The following is a 20,340-nucleotide window of genomic DNA, read 5'->3' as shown; positions in this document are numbered from 1 at the left end:
TTGAGCAGCAGCCGAACTCCCCCCACCCCATTTCCATAACCCGATTAATCGTTCGATGAAAAATCTTTGATCGTCGATTAAAATTATAACTACAAATGAAAGCTAGAACGAAGCGTTGTGCTAGAGATCTAAATCCAAACACGCATGTTGGAATCAATTACAACCAAGCAAGTAATCAAACAAGGGAGGCCCTAATCGATGTGAGCGCCGGTGAAGAGCGAAATCCGGACCCCGGAGGCATTAAGATGTATATTAGAATGTATTTATAAGAAACTCATCCTTTCTATGATTGATTTGAGAATGTTTAATCGATTGAATAGGATTTAGAAATTGAAATTAGGGTTACAGGTGTATGTTCGGCTCAAAATATTCGGACGAACCAAGGCTTTAGAAGAACAGTTCGTCCAATTTTGGAAACATGATTTTGAGACGAACATAAATCTCTCTTAGGTACGGCTTATTCGTATTTGGTGGATTTCGGCCGAACGTTTGTCTGTCTTAGGTACGGCTTATTTGAGTTTGCTGGATTTTGGGCCGAACCATGATCTGTCTTAGGTACGGCTTATTCGAGTTTGCTAGGTTTTGGGCCGGACCATGATCTGTCTTAGGTACGGCTTATTTGAGTTTGCTGGATTTTGGGCCGAACCATGAGCTATCTTAGGTACGGCTTATTCGAGTTTGCTAGGTTTTGAGCCGAACCATGATCTGTCTTAGTTTGTGATATCTCAAATCTTGTATACATTTGTGTCACTCATTGTATAATATTGAAAGTGGAGTATCCTTGCTATGTATTGATTTTGGAATCAACTTCTTGCCAATGCCATCTTCTTGTTAGTACCCTCATTCTGACTAGTTTTTGTTGTACTTATTTTTTTATTTCTTTGTGTTAGGGGACAAAAAGCTAGTGCTAGTGGTAGATTTATAACTAACAAGAAGAGTAAAAAGAAGAGGTCTATGAAAGTAACTCCTTCAAATTCTAAAACTCCCCAACCTCGAGTAGGCAACAAAAATTTGGGTGCAGAAAAAAGGGTTTCTACAACCTCCGATACAGAGAACCGAGAGACAGAGAAACAAATAGAATGAGAAGTTGAAGGAAGTGAAACTAACAAGGGAGATACTTCTGCTAGCAATGAGAGTGAAGATGAAGAACAAGAAGTACTAGGTAACCTAAATGGAGATGAAGATGAAGAAGAAGAAGTACTAGGTAACCTAAATGGAGATGAAGAAGAAGCAGAAGAAGAAGAAGAAGAAGAAGAAGAAGAAGATGATGATGATGAGGAACGAAGATCAAGAAGCAAAGGAAAGAAAGCCATTGAAGATAAAGATGAAGAAGATAAAGAACAAGAAGAACCACCACAACTACAACTAGGAAAACAAGTCAAAAAGAAACTTGTTGTACCTCGCAAGACAAAGCTTCATATTCCTCATGAAATAATACCTCCCAAAATGAACGAACCAATACCTGGTCTTCCTGCAGATGGCGAAAGGTGTTGATAGGTTACGAGGATTCGTGGGCAAAGAAAATCTATGAGACTCCGGATCATAGGACTGCAATCAGAAATTTGAGGCACCAAAGGGCAGCAGCTTGGGATTAGAAAAATGAGGTTGTTGAGGTTCAAGCTATAGTTCAGAAGTATGGTTTATGGAAAGAAATCGAGTATGAACAGAAGGACTGTGATTCAGTTAATGTTAATGTTAATGTTCATATAAAGTGAAAGTGGAATTATAGTTAATGTTCGGCTGAAAATATTTGAGCCGAACTTGACACAATAACTCGAAAACAACAACAAGAAATATGAGGTTCGGCTATCCTATGAAAGCAATCGAACTAGCCGAACTGTTCTTCCCTCTTTCAAAGTTCGGCTATTAATTTAATACCGAACCTATTTCCGAACTTCGAAAAACTTTGTGAAAATTCATTTTTTTTTAAAAATCGAAGTTATAAAAAGTAGATTAGATACCGTATAAGAGTATACCTGTGTATTATCAGCAGAAGGTTCTTCCATAATGTATTCATCATCTGGATTTGGCTCATAGAAACCATCATATTGACTTTTAGCTTGAGGTTGAGTTGAAGTTTGAATAAAATCATTCTCATAATCCAAAAAATCAGCTAAATACGGATCATTGTTGTAGTTGACGTGTATTATATCGCTTTTACAAGATGAAGCTTCTCCTGGATCATCCATTTTGAATCATAAAAATCACATAAACCTCACAAATCTCAAAAACCCTAGTTTTTTTCACTTTTCTTTCTTTGTCTTAAAAAACCACACTCAAACTAAAAAATCAGAGTTTTCAATTGATATAACACTCACAACTTAACTTAGTCAATCATTAAAATTATTAATTAATCATAATCATTAACATTAATTAATCAAGGGTAGTTATGCCATTATCAAAAATGATAGATAAGGGATGGTGGTGCTTTTTTATTTAGTGACCCTGTTTTTGCATTATTTAGTATGCCTCAAAAAAAATCAGTATGCCTCAAAATAGGTTTCTTCTACTTCAGATTCGCCCTATCTTTCTCTCTATTTTGTCCCATCTGTAAGAAATGCCCACAACAAAACTTGCCAAGGAAACAAATTACAAGACACTGACACACCGACATTTACTACCAACCAAATCTGCTTGAAATTCACGTACAACAAAGCGCCAAATGAGAATTTGGTGCAACTGGTTGAATCTTATATTACCCCCTTACTGGTTATAATCAAGAAATTCGAGAAAAAATAAGTTGGATCAGAATTCATTGCTATACAAAATCATTACTTCAATAAATCCATATTCTCATTTTTTTTAAGACTTGCACAATCACTCAAATATTACATAGAGTACACAAATTAATTTTTAATGAACATTAAGCATCTATGATTACCGATAACAACCTCGTCTCCTAGTGAAAGATTGGTATTTGTCGCATTCTGTCATGAACCACCTTTGGGGGTGCCTTTTATCTTTTCTTATTTTGAACTGCGCGTACCCGTAGCTTGTTATTAGGGTTCCCAGAGCTTATGTCACACGGTTAACGTGCTTGACAGCATGTATTAGTATCCAACTCTTTCCTTGGATACTCTTTAGTGAATTATTGAATTATTGTTTTTCCCTTAAACTCTAAACTCTTATCTTCTCTTTATGTCTAAGCTTTATTCTTCCCTCAACCTAATCTTAAATCCTTTTAAGTTTCTATCCTTTGTAGGGAAGATCACTACAAATTAAATTGGTATCAGTAGCATTTATCCCTTGGACCTGTTATGGCCAACAAAGCAGTTGTTGAAGCACTAACCAGGAAAATCGATGAGCTTACTACAGCACAAGAAGATTATACTAAGAAGATGGATGAGCTCGCAAAATCTCAAAGCGATTCATCGGTGAAGTATGATTCAGTGATAAAATCAATTACAGAGATCAAGGGAATTCAGGGAAAACCAACTCCAGAATCATGTGTGCCATTAATACATCTTTAGCTTCTCAATTAGACCGTTACCTTGAAGTTTCAGGTAGAACTCATGCTAACATAGATGTTCCTATCAACGGATCTGGCGGCATTTTGGGTCCACCACCGTCCGGAAACAACATACCTTCTTCCTCAGGTGAAAATATTTTAAACCAACCTCGTTATTTATTTGAAGCTCAAGACCATAATCGATTTCAACAACCTAAACCCAAGGTTGAGTTTCAAAAATTTGATGGCACCAATCCTCGTTCATGGATACGTAAGTGTAGGAAATTCTTTATTATGCATAATGTGACAGATCCACAAATGGTGGATCTGGATTCCATATATGTAGAGGGAAAGGCAGATGTATATGATAGAGCATTGCTCGGTCGAACTCGCATGCGTTGTTATCTCAAGCATGTTTGCCAATGTTAGTGATCAAAACTATAAGTCTTGATTTCTAGCCTATTTATGGATGTCTCAGACTAGGACATAGATTGTGTAGTTGAGCTTAGTTTTCACCGCGTTCATCATTTGAAGACGAAGAACTACTAAGGGGAGCTTGTGGAACTTCATCGTCAAAATTTATGTGGAGACTTAAACTCATCTATCACTTGGAAAGTCTATTTCTACTCTATCTCCTATATTGAGACATAAGTGGTATTACGATATAGTTTTCTATATACACATTTGAGATTTCAAACCGAGTTTAACTCGCTTACATATTTCTCGAAATATGTGTTTGGCAAGCTTTCGCTTCGACCAAGTTCATCTTATATCATGTGAAAATTTCCGAGTAACATCTTACATGGTTTGTGTGATACAATCATTTGGTATTGTCTTGGAATGTTTCGTAATGATTATTTCAATAACTTGAAAATTAATTTGATGCTAATATAGTTTGTGAAAAACGACTATTGTCATCCTCTAATAAAGTTTCAGTGATTGAAGTAAGAGTTTATAACACTTAACCATTATTGGATATGTCATGTTATGCACTCTTGCACATATGTAATCCATGTCCGGGAACCATTGAATGCGCACCCGTTTGCGTACCTGTTGGTTTGAGAAATCCGGGAACCTAAGTATGCGTACCCGTTTGCGTACTGGCGTACAGGTGCATGTCCGAGAATTTCTACTGGGATTTGAAGTTTGTGTACCCGTTTGCATACTAGCGTAACTCAATCTTAGTCCGTGTATTTCAAGTATGCGCACCCGTTTGCATACTTGAAGGTTAAAGTTCTAAATCGGTTTTAAACATGAACATAAACATTTATATAATAAGGAATGCAATCTTTGCAAACCGTGGCTATAATGTTCATGATTAATTCGAGCAAATCAAACCGATTTTGCTTTAATTGTGTTCCTGTATAATTCAATGAGGATATAGCAATTGAACAACTCTTTAACTAGTTTCATTTGAGTTATTTGAACTAGTTATGGTTAAGATGAATAAGGTTGATATGAGAGTAATCATATGGCTAACCTCGGTTAACTATTTGTAAACCAACATGGTGTACATGTTTAGGTACGATTACATAAACCTAAATGAGGGTATATTTCATTTGTGTGTAACAAGCTAAGTTCGATCTAACCGTTGAAAGATATTAGCTTGGTTGAATCAGGTTTTTCATCTAACGGTGAATATTGAATGCTTTGTTACCAAGGTAACTTGGATTGCAAACCCTGATTTGAAAACTATATAAAGGAGAATTCTAGCAACTAGGAAATATAATCCCCACACCTCCTGTGTGTTACTAGTTTCATAAATAGAGTTGATTCTCCTTTAACCTTAGGTTTCTATCGAGACCTTGTAGGTTAACGACTTCAAAGACTTTATTGGGATTATGAAGCCAGACCCAACTATTTTCTTTGTAGTTGCGTTTTCTGATCTTGCATGATTCTATCGTATTGAGTACAATTGAAATAATTGACTCGAGATTAATTTCCCCGATAGGCAAGATAAAAGTAACCACAAACATCTTCTTCTCATCGTTTGTGATTCCACAATATCTTATTTCGCTAGTCGATTAAGATTATTGTGAGGTGATTGATAATACTAGGCTGTTCTTCGGGAATATAAGTCTGGTTTATCAATTGGTTCATGTTCACCTTGATTTATCAAAAGACGGAACAAAAACTCTTGGGTATTTCTGTGGGAGACAGATTTATTCAATCTATAGACTTTTCTGTGTGAAACAGATTTGTTTATCAAGTCTTTGACTTCGGGTCGTAGCAACTCTTGGTTGTGGGTGAGATCAACTAAGGGAATCAAGTGTGTAGTATCCTGCTGGGATCAGAGACATAAGGAATGCAACTGTACCTTGTATCAGTGTGAGATTGATTAGGTTTCAACTACAGTCCAGTCCGAAGTTAATTGGTAGTAGGCTAGAGTCTGTAGCAGCTTAACACAGTGTGGTGTTCAATCTAGACTAGGTCTCGGGGTTTTTCTGCATTTGCGTTTTCCTCGTTAACAAAATTCTGGTGTCTGTGTTATTTCTTTTCCGCATTATATTTTTTTATATAATTGAAATATCACAGGTTGTGCGTTAAGATCAATCAATCAGAATACCTAACCTTTGGTTGTTGATTTACATTAATTGACAATTGAACATTGATCTTTTGTACCGTTCAAGTAACTTCTCGTATATTCAATCGGGTTCACAAATTTCTATTTGCTGATTGCGAATTTAATGAAGAGTTAGAGATATTAAGCTCTTTGATATACTTTACTCTAGATTGAGTCTGACTGTCTAGTTGATTCTCTAGAAAGTGTATTGAAGTAAGTCATCTCAGATTGCCAAACGAATTGTTGGGTGTGGTTGTTAGACCCCCGCATTTTCAATTGGTATCAGAATAGGCAAACACTATAAACCTAATAAGTTTGTGTTTGATTGATCCTTAAAGGCTTGCCCTTATGAGAAACTTCTTTGGGAAACTTGCTCTTGGCATCTGTAACGCATGCCAGAACTCCTCAAAGATTGTCCAGAGATTATTATGGATAGAACCTATGGTTTCTCATGATAATATCATTTCATCTAAGAATTTGGGAAACTTAGATGATGGGAAACAATCTAAAGGAAAAGTAAAAAAGAAAGGACTGATGAGAAAACGTTTTTTACGCTCAAGGATATCTTTTTGAGGAATACTATCATGATGGATCAATAGACAAAGATCTATTTTGAGTATTTGAAAGCGTTTTTAGATTCTTAGAAAAACTTAATTCAGTTAAGATTAAGAATCGATCCGGTAAAAGTTCGGTACATATAAAATCATGTAATCATGTTGTACGAACTAAACACTATGTCAACAAAAGTAGGTCCAACAAAACGGGTTCTCGTGATGTTGACACAGCTTCAAGTTATCGGAAAAATATTCTTTCTGGTCATATGAAATGAAAGTTAGAAAGCTCTAGTAACCTTGATTATCATCATTACTATGGTTACATCACTGGTACTGATCACAAGTATCAACCAGAAATGGTGCATGAGGATCTCTCTGCACATCTTTCCACTTGGTAGCAAGCCTGGCACTACCCCATTTTTATATATCTTGAGATGGGGCAAGAAATGGTTTGATTTGTGTATAGTTGGGTTAATATGTTATTCTGTCCTTCTAGAATATTTGAATAAGCTTTCTACTTCACCGCCTTTCCACACAATTGTGTTTTTCACGGGGTGCACAACCTTGGTGTGTGAACATCAAAGAAAATCCTACATTCCATTTGTTGGTCGCGGTTCAGAAACGGGTCCAAGCCCATTAGTGGGTATATAAAGAAGGAGTATGTGTACCTTCTTCCTTTTCCCATCTTGTCCGCGTACGTGAACTTTCTAGGGTTCATGAATTTCCTCCATTAAATCATCCTTGGAGAAAAATAAGAAAAAGGGGAGTTCTAGGATCATTCCAAGTAAGTATTTTCTTCCTCTTTTCTTTCCAATTTCTATATATCATGGTGAAAATCAAGGTTTCAAAATGGATTTCAAAGAACTTGGGTTCTTCATCCTCTAGCATGAATTTTCCTATAGATCAAAATTCTCTTAGGATTAGATTTGCCAATGATTCTTGTGCTAGAGTTTTTGAAAGGATTTCATCTAATGGATTTATTTTAGAAAATAAATTGGATGTGTCTAGTGTCCATAAAGAGGATTTAATTTGTTTTGAAAAATTCAATCTTGGAAACATCTTTGATGGTCTTGGTGAAGGTTTTGACACACTTACAAGAATTTTTTATGCTAACATCTATGAGGTTAATTATGATGACATGGAGTTCAAGACCATGATTAATAGACAAAGGATTCATGTATCTAGAGAGTTAATTTTAAAGATTACTAATATTCCCCTTGGGAATTTTCGCCTTCCAAGACCTAGTCATGAACGTCCTTCTTATGAAACCATCTCCATTGGACTTTGTGGTAAGAGTGTTGCTTGGAATGAAGGGAAGCTTCCTACTAATAATCCTAGTCTTGCTTTGATGTCATTTGGTAAACTTGGAATACCTAATCTTTGTCCCTCCACGATTGAGAATTCTCGTTGGAGTCGTGAATTTGCGGAATTGGTCTATTTTCTTGTGTTGGATTCTCAAAATCTTGACATTATGGGGTTTATCATTTATCAAATGTTTACCAACAAGAAGCTTGGATTTCCTTGCTTGATTGGGAGAATTTTTCACGCCCTTGCTATAGATCCGATTGGGAACTCTATTGGTACTCCCAAGCTAGTCCGCCATTGCACCTTCAATCGCATGAAGGAGAATGCTTGCAAGAGACAAAGAAGCAACACACTTGATGGCTCATGTGATTCCTCCTCCATGAATCTTCTTCATCAAATTCACAGAGATGTTTGTAAGATTAGTGCCAAAGTAAGGTGTGTTCAAGAACAATTACTTGTAATTGCTACCAAGTTTCCGGATATCAAGGATGACATGGACATGATTCAAGCCACTCTTATGGTTTCCGATGATAAAGATGTTGACTAGTCTCTCCATGTCTTATCACTTGTGATTGATGTTTTGATTTATTTTGTCTAGTAAATCTTCTTATGAGAAATTATTTCTTGTGTTTTTAGAAGAATAACTAGGGTTTGGAATAGCCATTATTGTGAGTACACATAGCTATGTCCAACGTTTTCATCTTCATGTTTTTAGATTTATTTATTTAAACTCTAAGTTTTTGGAAGATGATTTTTGCAATTTTAGTCTTTATGATTTTATATATTGCAAATTGTTATGAAATATGTTGTTTACGTCCGTGAACCTGTGATTGTCCCAAACTTGTTCAAAAGTTATCTCTATTATTTCGGTATGAAAGTATTGATAAAAGATAGAATGAACTTTTGACTTACAAAAGTTAAATCCTTTTATGTCATGGAAGAAAGGATAAAACTTTTGTTTACAAGGATTATGTCTATTGTATGTCATTGTGCAAATAGTGATGGAAAATAGAATGAATCCTTGTATATTCCACAGTATTGGTCGATCTTTGATCCACATTTTTGTGCACATACTGTGTTGCTCCGTAAGTTCTCTTATGTCGAGCATGACCAATTGAATTGATCACTTTCTTGTGGTTAATTTAGTTGTGTACTCCAAATTGAACTAACCATGGGTTCTCTTGTGGTAATTTTAATTGATTTTTTTTTTTTGATATAAATTCATGTTTTCATGTAATTTATTTTTATCAATAGAGATCCTTCTTTTCTTGTAAAATCAAGGTCGCCTTTGTTGTTCTTTCGGGAATGACATTTTATGGGGAAGAGTTCTTTTTGAACTTGTGCTTAATTTCCAAATCTTTGTGGGGAGTGCGGCTGTGGAATATTATAGGGGTTATCTTGTATCTTTATAAACTCCTTGATGAATGCATTTAGCTTCGGCTTTATGATTGCATCTAAATTAGTTGGTATGCTATTCTCTTTTGGTCATGAAGTATCTTTATGAAAATTTCATGAGGATCCCACTAGTTTTCGTACCTTTGCCAATTTAAATTGACAAAAGGGGGAGAATTAATGTGTAGTTTCATACTCCAAATACATATGGTTTACGGATCATTATGTAGGGGGGAGTGGTTTTCATGTCGAGATGAAGTATTGACTAAGGGGGAGTGACACATATCACCATAGTATTATAATACAATTGAACTTTGATGTTGTGTAATAGTACTATGACATTGTATAACAATGATTGAGAGTGTTTGTTTTCTCATTGTTATCTCTACGGATTTTCAACAACTATGATGCTGAGTTGAACACGTTTAACATCATGAAGTACTTGGAAGTGACGAAGTTTTTGAGTCGTGTTGAAGATGCCAAGGAGATCAAGCATTTGGATGAGAAGCTATAAATTTTCATGTATTTTGTAGTCAATATGTATTGATAGTTTTGTCAATAAAATTGACAAAAGGGGAGATTGTTAGAGCACTGCTCGGTCGAACTCGCATGTGTTGCTATCTCAAGCATGTTTGTCAATGTTAGTGATCAAAACTATAAGTCTTAATTTCTATCGTATTTATAGATGTCTAGGACTAGGACGTAGATTGTGTAGTTGAGCTTAGTTTTCACGACGTTCATCATATGAAGAAGAAGAACTACTAAGGGGAGCTTGTGGAACTTCATCGGCAAAAGGTATGTGGATACTTAAACTCATCTATCACTTGGAAAGTCAATTTCTACTCTATCTCCTATATTGAGACATAAGTCGCATTACGATATAGTTTTCTATATACATGTTTGAGATTTCGAGCTGAGTTTAACTCGCTTATATATTTCTCGAAATATGAGTTGGCAAGATTTCGCTTCGACCAAGTTCATCTTGTATCATGTGAAAATTTCTGAGTAACATCTTACATGGTTTGTGTGATACAATCATTTGGTATTGCCTTGGAATGTTTCGTAGTGATTATTTCAATAACTTGAAAATTGCTTTGATGCTAATATAGTGTGTGAAAAACGACTATTCTTATCCTCTAAGAAAGTTTCAATGATTGAAATAAGAGTTTATAACACTTAACCATTATTGGATATGTCATGTTGTGCACTCTTGCACATATGTAATCCATGTCCGGGAACCATAGTATGCGCACCCGTCTGTGTACCTGTTGGTTTGAGAAATCCGGGAACCTAAGTATACGTACCCGTTTGCGTACTAGCGTACAGGTTCATGTCCGAGAATTTCTACTGGGATTTGAAGTTTGCGTACCCGTTTGCATACTGGCGTAACTCAATCTTAGTCCGGGTATTTCAAGTATGTGCACCCGTTTGCATACTTGAAGGTTAAAGTTCTAAATCGGTTTTAAACATGAATATAAACATTTATATAATAAGGAATGCAATCTTTGCAAACCGTGGCTATAATGTTCATGATTGATTCGAGTGAATCAAACCGATTTTGCTTCAATTGTGTTCTTGTATAATTCAATGAGAATATAGCAATTGAACAACTCTTTAACTAGTTTTATTTGAGTTATTTGAACTAGTTATGGTTAAGATGCATAAGGTTGATATGAGAGTAATCATATGGCTAACCTCGGTTAACTATTTGTGAACCAACATGGTGTACACGTTTAGGTACGGTTACATAAACCTAAATGAGGGTCCATTTTATTTGGTGTAACAAGCTAAGTTCGATCTAACAGTTGAAAGATATTAGACTGGTTGAATCAGGTTTTTCATCAACGGTGAATATTGAATGCTTTGTTACTAAGGTAACTTGGATTGCAAACCCTGATTCAAAAACTATATAAAGGAGAACTCTAGCAACTGGGAAATCTAATCCTCATATCTCTAGTGTGTTACTAGTTGCATAAAGTCGATTCTCCTTTAACCTTAGGTTTCTATAGAAACCCTGTAGGTTAACAACTTCAAAGACTTCATTAGGATTGTGAAGCCAGACCCAACTATTTTATTTGTAGTTGCGTGTTCTGATGTTGCCCAATTCTATCGTATTGAGTAGAGCTGTCAACGGGGAAAGCTAGGGTCAACCCGACCCTAGCTTGACAAGCCATAGACGGGTTAGGATCAGTCCTAGCCCTAGAACTGTTCATGTACAAGCCAAAAACCCCAACCCTAGCCCTAGACGGGTTGGCTCTGACGGGTTGCGGGTTGGCTTGTTTTACTAAGCAACACAAAATTAAAGTATTTCTGTTTACAAATAATTTAATTTTTCTGGTGCTTAATGAATCAATTTATTCTGAATTTGATCGGTCTATTTTACTGGTATGGAATGTGAAGGGATTAATGAATCTAAAATAATACGAAGGATTTAATCACTAATTGTTATTTATTAATTATTATATAATAAGATTAAAATGTGTTTTTTATTTCTTAGGTGTGGGGTGCTTTGATTTTATTGAGTGTAAATCTCAAGTTATTGGTTGGCATTCAAGAGTAAAGAAGATATAAATTTGAGATTATTGAAAAATCTAAAATGATATCGGGGGAAAAATATTTTTGTGTTACACATCAACCCTAAAATTAGACATATGACTATATAAGCATATACTCACGGGTTGACGGGTAACCCGCGGGTTGATCCTAGCCCGGCTTGTTTTCTACTAAGGTTAGATATGCTAAACCTAACCCGGCTTGTTTAGCCAACGGGACAAGCCGGGCTGGGTTGAAACAAGCCAAGCTAGGTCCAACCCGCAGGCCGGGTTGAAAATTGACAGCTCTAGTATTGAGTACAATTGAAATAATTGACTCGAGATTAATTTTCCAATAGGCAAGATAAAAGTAATCACAAACATCTTCGCCTCATTGTTTGTGATTCTATAATATCTTGATTTGCTAGTCGAATAAGATTATTGTGAGGTGATTGATAATACTAGGCTGTTCTTCGGGAATATAAGTCTGTTTTATCAATTGGTTCATGTTCACCTTGATTTATCAAAAGGCGGAACAAAAACTCTTGGGTATTTCTGTGGGAGACAAATTTATTCAATCTATAGACTTTTCTGTATGAGACAGATTTGTTTATCAAGTCTTCGACTTTGGGTCGTAGCAACTCTTGGTTGTGGGTGAGATCAACTAAGGGAATCAAATGTGTAATATCCTGGTGGGAGAAAAGACGTAAGGAACGCAACTGTACCTTGAATCAGTGTGAGATTGATTTGGGTTCAACTACAGTCCAGTCCGAAGTTAATTGGTAGTAGGTTAGAGTCTGTAGAGGCTTAATACAGTATGGTGTTCAATCTGGACTAGGTCCCGAGGTTTTTCTGCATTTGCGGTTTCCTCGTTAACAAAATTCTGGTGTCTTTGTTATTTCTTTTCCGCATTATATTTTGTTATATAATTGAAATATCATAGGTTGTGCGTTAAGATCAATCAATTAGAATATCCAACCTTTGGTTGTTGATTTACATTGATTGACACTTGAACATTGGTATTTGGTACCGTTCAAGTAACTCCTCTTATATTCAATCGAGCTCGCAGATTTCTATTTGCTGATTGCAAATTGAATTAAGAGTTAGAGATATTAAGCTCTTTGATATACTTTACTCTAGATTGAGCCTGACTGTCTAGTTGATTCTCTAGAATCTGTATTGGAGTAAGTCCTCTCAGATTGCCAAATGAATTGTTTGGTGTGGTTGTTAGACCCCCGCATTTTCAGTATGGTTTCAAGATTATCAGATTGGGAAACAAGTTGTGATGTGTAAAGATTTCCTTAGAGACATATGTATTCGTTTCCAAGAGTTGGGTAATGATGATATTGTAGCAGAGTTTAATAAGCTTCAACAATTAGGTTCAATCCTTGATTATCAGGAAGTTTTTGAAGAACTAAAGGCCTTGATGTTAGCTAAATATCCCCATCTTACAGACGGGTACTTCCCTTCTAGTTTCATCAGCGGCCTTAAGGATGAACTGAGGTTACATGTACAAACGTTTTCACCCAAGTCATTAGCAAATGCAGTCTACCTAGCCAGAATGTAGGAGGCCCTCATTGAAAATGCAGCTAAGAAAACTAAAAATTCCTATAACCACCCCACTTTATGTTCCCAGCTAGTATCCTCAAAGAAACATTACATCTCCAGTTACAAGTCCTAGAAACTTCACTAAGAATTCTCAAACTCCTACTGCAATTTCCCCACCACCCATAAAGAGATTATCCTATGCTGAAATGAGGAAAATAATGGAGAAAGGGATGTGTTACAACTGTGATGAGGTGTTCCAAGCAGGACACAAATGCATAAAGCAACAAATATATATGCTAGATGCAGAAGATGAGGACACAACTCACTATGCAGAAGAGTCCCCTTGTGATTCTCCACTATCACCTGGTACAGAAGAAGAGGTAGAGATATCATTGCATGCCTTAGATGGGAATGTTTCACACAACACCATCAGGATTGAAGGTGCTAACAGAAGGCAATCCTTAAAAATCTTAATAGATAGTGGAAGCACCCACAGTTTCTTGGATCCTGGAGCTGCTGCAAGGTGTGGAGTGCACATAAATTCTGCAACTCCTTTTTTGGCAGCTGTTGCCAATGGTACCAAAATGATCAGTGATTCTAAGTGCTCTTCCTTCACATGGAAAATGCAAGGGCATGAATTCCAGTTTGACATGCTACTTTTGAAGTTGGGTGGTTGTGATATGGTGCTTGGTGTTGACTGGATGAAGGATATGAGCCCAATGTTATTTGACTTCTGATGCATGTCGTTAATGAAAAAAATTAATAAATATATTTCCCACTAATTAACTGGTAATATAGTGGTAGTAAGATATCGTTCCCACAAAGAGCTGTGTAATTGATAGGTTATTTGTATTAGAAAAATAAAGTAAATCACAAAGGGGGTTTTGGTTGTCAGATAAATAAAAAGACAATAAGAAGAAAGGGATGATTAAGGAATCCTTCGCCGTTACCAAGCTTTAACATGATTAGAGTACTTATCTATTGTTCGTAAGAACCATTCATCACCAACCGTAGAATAACAGCTAGATCAGTGTTATCCCCAAAACTCCTTCAATCACTGGATAGGGAAGTTCTCAACTACCAGATTCTATCCAACGAACCACCAAGTAGTAGATCACTCAAGGTGTAATCCAATCGAATACCTTAAGCTTTGTGAATTTAGGTTGATCCTATTAGATAAACTCTTAAATCAAGGTTTACTTGCTGGTGTTGTCTTCACACACGATTGCTCCACAGGATCCCTCTGTAAGGTCTCGCGATTTCTACTTGTGTAGAGAGTTAATCGGCGATTACTTATCTCATAACTTCTACTAACGATAGAATAATCAATAGACTAATCTAGTATGTATCCCAAATCAATCTAAGAATCATTCATAAACCCAAGATATGGTAAAGACAAACGATGATGATAAAAACCTCTAATAGACTTGTATTATTAATAAAGCTTCAGGCTTAGAACATTAAATTCATCCTTAATCAACAAAGGATTTAGCTACTCATATTACAAAGAAGATGAATAATGGTGGTTTCCCCCCTAAAGGGGTAAACCCTAGGTTTTGATGTAGCACTTGTGATGTGAGTGATCGATATATGAAAGGCCCAATACCTATTTTTATAGGTTTACATTGTTTATCCATCAAGTATCTAGTTCGGTTCAAGAACCCGACCCGAAAATACGAAATAAGGACCCCAAACTTACGTGACCTTAGGCCTTCACAAGTATGCATACCCCGTTTGCATACTTGCTAAGTATGCGTACCGGTATGCGTACTTCGAATTCCAACAGAAATTTTCGGACTAAGTATGCGTACCCATTTGCATACTTGCTTGTCTTCGGTATTGGATAAAAAACTTGTTTTCGCCACAACTTCTTCGTCCGAACTTGCATTTTTTCCTCTTTTAATTCTATTCAAGATGGTGATGAGAAATCCTTAATTTGAATGAGTTAAGATCAGTCTTTGGCCCGTCTCTTGATTTTGAGTGTTTTGCTCCTTCGTCGTACTTCTTCAATTTCTCTTGGACTATGGCACTTGGATACTTTGAATACTTCTCTCTTTAGATCTTTTCAGAACTTTGTAGCTCATTTTTGGATGATTCACCTAATAGAGACAAATAAGAGAAAACAATAGTAATAATACGAATACATGCAAGAATAATGACTAAAATAAGTATGGAATGGACACTAAAATCATATGAATTATTCACTTATCAAATTCCCCCACACTTAGCTTTTTCTAGTCCTCGAGAAAACTAAATAAAACTAATCCTAAATACAACAACTCAATGTCGTTGAGAAAACGGTTATACTTAGCATGTATAACAAGCCTTTAAACCCCTAGGTGTCCCTAGTGGACGAGTTTTAGTCTCGTGAGGGTTTGCCAAAGGTATACCCACAAAACCTACTCCAGTTTATCGCCTTGGAAGAACCACTAATGATAGACACAAAGTAGTAGCTCATAAGATAATCAGCCTACATATGTTCTTTAGATGCAAACATCCCACATACATTCAAATCATCACACAAAAGCAATTACTTACGTGTGACATTCAACCTGATTGCAAAACTCTACTAAGATAGTCATCGTACTTGTTGCAATGTTTGTCAGAACACTCGCATACTGAAATCACATGGATGGATAAGAAAATGGAAATAGAAAAGTGAAGTGTGCAAATGTTTACTAAAGTGAAAGATGTTACCCACAATACTTGTATGAATGTCGTCAAAGAATATTTATTTATAGCGCAATAGTTGAGAGAAGCACCCATTTAACTCGACAACATGATTAGATATTCTAAGCGCATGTTCCTTTTCAGCAAGTATGTGATAGTTGCCTTGGATCCTGCGTTCCGCGCTTGTTTAGGCGACGGAGACAGGGACAACGTTTCACACATACTGTTATCCAAGTGTCGAGAACCTCATCAATAGTCTTTTGACTTGCTATATAATGATGATATGGTTTTTTTTTCATCGACTACATGATCGCAATTCCGGACCTATCACAAAATTATTAATGTCGATAAATGAAGAGGAGCCATATATATATGTATGTTTTTTTTTGGCTCACTCTTTACGAGTGTAAGAAAATTGTCTATGGGGCTTTTATATACTCAACCAATGATTACCTTGCTACAACATCCACGGAAGTATCACGATCCCACCAAATCACTTTAGAGAAACATATAACTGCAAAAATAAAAAGAAAGTGATTCAGTAATGATTAATTGCGAGGATGAATCTTTCAAACGACTACCATGCTATTGCTAGCATCTGAGTTTCGCAGTCAATTATGAACGTATATATTTAAGGATTTTAGAACGATTAAGTGGAACTCAATCCATAGTTGTAAGGACTGTTTCAACCTAAAAAGGTTTAGAGTGTCATCCTAAATAGCTCATAATTAACTCCAAAAGATGAAGTCTCAAGAATGCAAGAAATCAAAGAGTACTATTTATTTATACTAGTATAACACGCACGCGCGATGCGCCTTCCATTCGATTCCAAATAAAATCAAACTTTTTATTCAATAACTTTTCAACCAAAACTACACAAAAAACCATATTGAGAACACGAAAAGTGACCCTGTAAGTACCATCTCAACCATCAAAAGGAAACTTCACCTACCGACTGCCGCGTTATTACTGTGAAGCAAATCATATTCTTCGTTATTCTGACATAAGAATGCCTAAAGGTAGATCACAGAACAAAACAAACTCTCTCGATAATGCAAAGTAGTTCTGAAAGCAAAAGGTAGACTATTTTCATTTTCTACTCGCAACAATTCCGGACGTTGAGCCTGTTTGATCAGTCTTGGACTTTTCCATGGTCTGGAGCTAGAGGCATGGTTGACCTATGCTGAAGCATCATCAAGTGCCTGACTTTCATGGGGTCTCTTCCTCGAGGTATTGTCTGATCCCAGTGAAGGAACTGTAAAGAAAGTGTGAAAATTATCTCATAAAAAAATAGTGTGTCTTGGAACTGTATTAGAAGTAATCCTTTGAACTGGACTAAGTATCCTATGTTGTACAAATTGCTAATCTAAGACAACTGACAGATCTCGTGTGCAAAACCAAGCAGGCTAGAGACAAAATTTCTCTTTCGCTCTCATTCGTTAATTGTATCTAATCAACTAATGCCAAACAATGTATACATGTGAAAAACGTATTATAAGTTAAGGCCATCAGTACCACTGCCGAAAGATACTTCTCCATAGGTTAAGTGAAAGAGAGTTCGCACCAGGTTAAGTCAATAAACTCATATAAACATGATAGATAAAGTTTCCATAAATTCACATTCAAATGTCGAAACTTGGAAACCCAAAGTGATCGCCAAAGCAAAAGAGAAGTTGAAAGCAAAATGCCACAGGACACTACCGCATTACTGTTTCAACACACTATATCAACGATATATAAGAGAAGAAGAAGGGACATTAAAACCTGGAGGTCAATGGGATATGAGGACACTGGAGACAATGATATATCTGAGTTCCAGGGAAATGGTATTCTTGACCTGGTTAATAATTGCGGGCCATTTGCGGCAAGGAATTAGGAGGTCGAAATTAAAAATAATTGCTTAAGAGAAAACCATACTAAAATAAAATCAGAAGGTGGTATCTTGTTTTAAATTTTCATAAATATCTAAAATTCACAAATTAAATTTCTTTTGAATCTAGACAAAGAACAAATTGGAGTTATTAAATCTAGGCCATAGAGAAAAGAGTAGCCAATGCAATGCCTAATTTGTGCACATTTACATAAATAAACATGCAATTTGTACACGCCATCAACACTATCATTTCTGACCAATTTGTACACTCCATCAACACTAATCATACAAAAGCATGTCTGACCAAAATAACAAAAGCAAATCCCACTTAAAAAAATTGCAACATAGAAGGAAGAAATTTTCATTGGCTCAGTAAAGCCTCCTCACATTGTTTTAAGTCGTAACAACATAAACACCTCATGAATAGAAGTATTCCTGACCTTCATTCAACAGTTAAAAAGGATTTAGTCGTGACACTATAAACATTTCGGTTTGCTTGCATGGTTTTCAGTATAAATCATGAATAATGTCAGAAAATATCTGAATCTTAAAAAGATAAAGCTAGGGAAGCACTACATTTAATGTTCTCATGTTGGTAGTCTGATACAATTTTTTCTCGGGGAAAGGATTTTTTTAATTGAGTTGAAATGTGTAACCGTGTAACCAACAATTTATAATATCTATAATACGGTACCAACTATCTATTATATGCAAGCGAAAAATATGGAACATCAACCCACAACATCTCATTCCAATAATAACCTGAGTGCAACCAAATCAACCCACACAATAACATCTCAAGTCTTTCTTCAAGGAAAATCTGTCAAAGTGGCCTTTCGAAGAAACACAATGCCAGAATGCTAACAACTCTGAGGATAAATTTGGTGGCATCTATAATATCAGATGCTGGTCAAGTAACTTGGTTTCACTGGTACACAATTGACAACCTGATGGGATTAATGGATTTCGATCCACACATCAAGATAGATGAATACAGATGTACATAAATTAGTAATAAAGAAGAATAACTCACTTGATCATAAACAATCTCAGAAGCTGTAAAAGCAACAACAAGACGAATCTTGTTTTCCAATGCCTCCACCATACCATCCATCAAAGGAAAATATTGAGCAATTGATTCCTCTACAAAAAAATTAAGTTTTCTCTGAAAACCCAGACCCCAAATCACCTGCCTTAAGGGTAGATACACCTTTGAAGAACATTTTCAAGGAAAATTCATTATCTTTCAACTCATCCCTACCTAATATCACAGATTCTTCCTCCTTGTCCTCCTTATTTGTCCATTCTTCTTCTTCTTCTTCCTCCTCCTCCTCCTCCTCCTCCTCTGCAAAACAACTACAAAATTATTATTATTCTACATAGTCTTGCTCCAATATCACTTCATCTACAATCTCTACTAAATATCCAAATCTAAACCCACTTGTATCCTCCATTATCTTACACTAATCCAACCTTGGGTCAGAATCTAATTAGTTATTTATCCATCAAAAAGAGATAGAAAAAATCATTATTTAACTAATTCACCCTAAAAAAGGACATGCATTTCTCAATTTCCACATCCAGATAAATCAAATTAACAACAGATTATTACGAAAAAATTATTTAACTATGAATATAAATTCCCCTTTCAATTCAAATGAAAAATATAAAAAGATATCAGATTTTCTCACCAATGTGAATTGATAATTGAAAGCGGTCGACGAATATCCTTCAATTGAAATCTAGGGTATTTCTTTTCCTTTTTCTGGTTTGGCGTTGTTTCCAATTAAACCACGTTTCTTATCCCCGATTTGATTTACCATTGTTTTTCATCCTCTTCATTTGTTGGAGAAACAATTATTGAAGAGAGAAACAAATTAAAATGAATTTTAGGGTTTTTTTGGTACTTAGCACCTTTGAATCATAAATCTAAAATTGGTCTGGTTTCTCCGTCTGAAAACTCCATCGCTCTGATCTTAATTTGTTAGATTCAGATAGAAAGAGAATAATGCTAAAAATCGATTTCGGGACGATTACGTTTGACATGATTATGCATGTACCCCTAACCTGACTGAAAACTACGAAAACGTAGGCAGGAAAACTACGAAAACGTAGGCAGGAAAATAAAAACACGGAGGGGTATTTTCGAATTTTTTTGTGCCGCGGTTGAAAATAGGTATTTTCTTTATATTAGTAAGATATATATATTATTTATTTTTTTATGAAAGCTAAACATGCTTAACTACTCCCAACACTCATTGTCCTCGATGTTCAAAACCGAAAATTCTGATTTCTGACATAACAACCCTGAAAAACTCGAAAACGGTACCAATGGGTAGGTAACTATGAAAAATATCCTAAACGAAAGTTGTTCTCCTACGTCTTTTCTATGAGGTGTCAAAAGTTCACAGTGTTTCGATAAACAGTCTGACTTTCATGGCCTCCGGACTGACTGA

The 20,340-nt window shown here is 35.8% G+C and overlaps 1 long non-coding RNA gene across 3 annotated transcripts; it reads right to left on the bottom strand.

The window, feature by feature from the left end:
- Positions 1-15,209: 15,209 nt before the first annotated feature.
- On the bottom strand, positions 15,210-19,901 carry LOC113313596. 3 transcript variants are annotated; one of them, XR_003341950.1, is made up of 5 exons: positions 19,576-19,901; positions 18,918-19,229; positions 16,964-17,266; positions 16,465-16,525; positions 15,210-15,440 (listed from the first exon to the last, which is right to left on the bottom strand). It is a non-coding gene; the product is annotated as an uncharacterized LOC113313596 (long non-coding RNA). The 3 variants fall into 3 exon arrangements; XR_003341955.1 differs by lacking the exons at positions 15,210-15,440; positions 16,465-16,525 and having other exon boundaries at positions 16,552-17,266; positions 18,918-19,027; positions 19,146-19,229; XR_003341949.1 differs by lacking the exons at positions 15,210-15,440; positions 16,465-16,525 and having other exon boundaries at positions 16,552-17,266.
- Between the last annotated feature and the right edge of the window lie 439 nt (positions 19,902-20,340).

This window comes from Papaver somniferum, chromosome 1, assembly GCF_003573695.1.
Source record: "Papaver somniferum cultivar HN1 chromosome 1, ASM357369v1, whole genome shotgun sequence".
Classification (NCBI taxonomy): Eukaryota; Viridiplantae; Streptophyta; class Magnoliopsida; order Ranunculales; family Papaveraceae; genus Papaver; species Papaver somniferum.
This window is presented reverse-complemented; position numbering and strand designations above follow the sequence as displayed.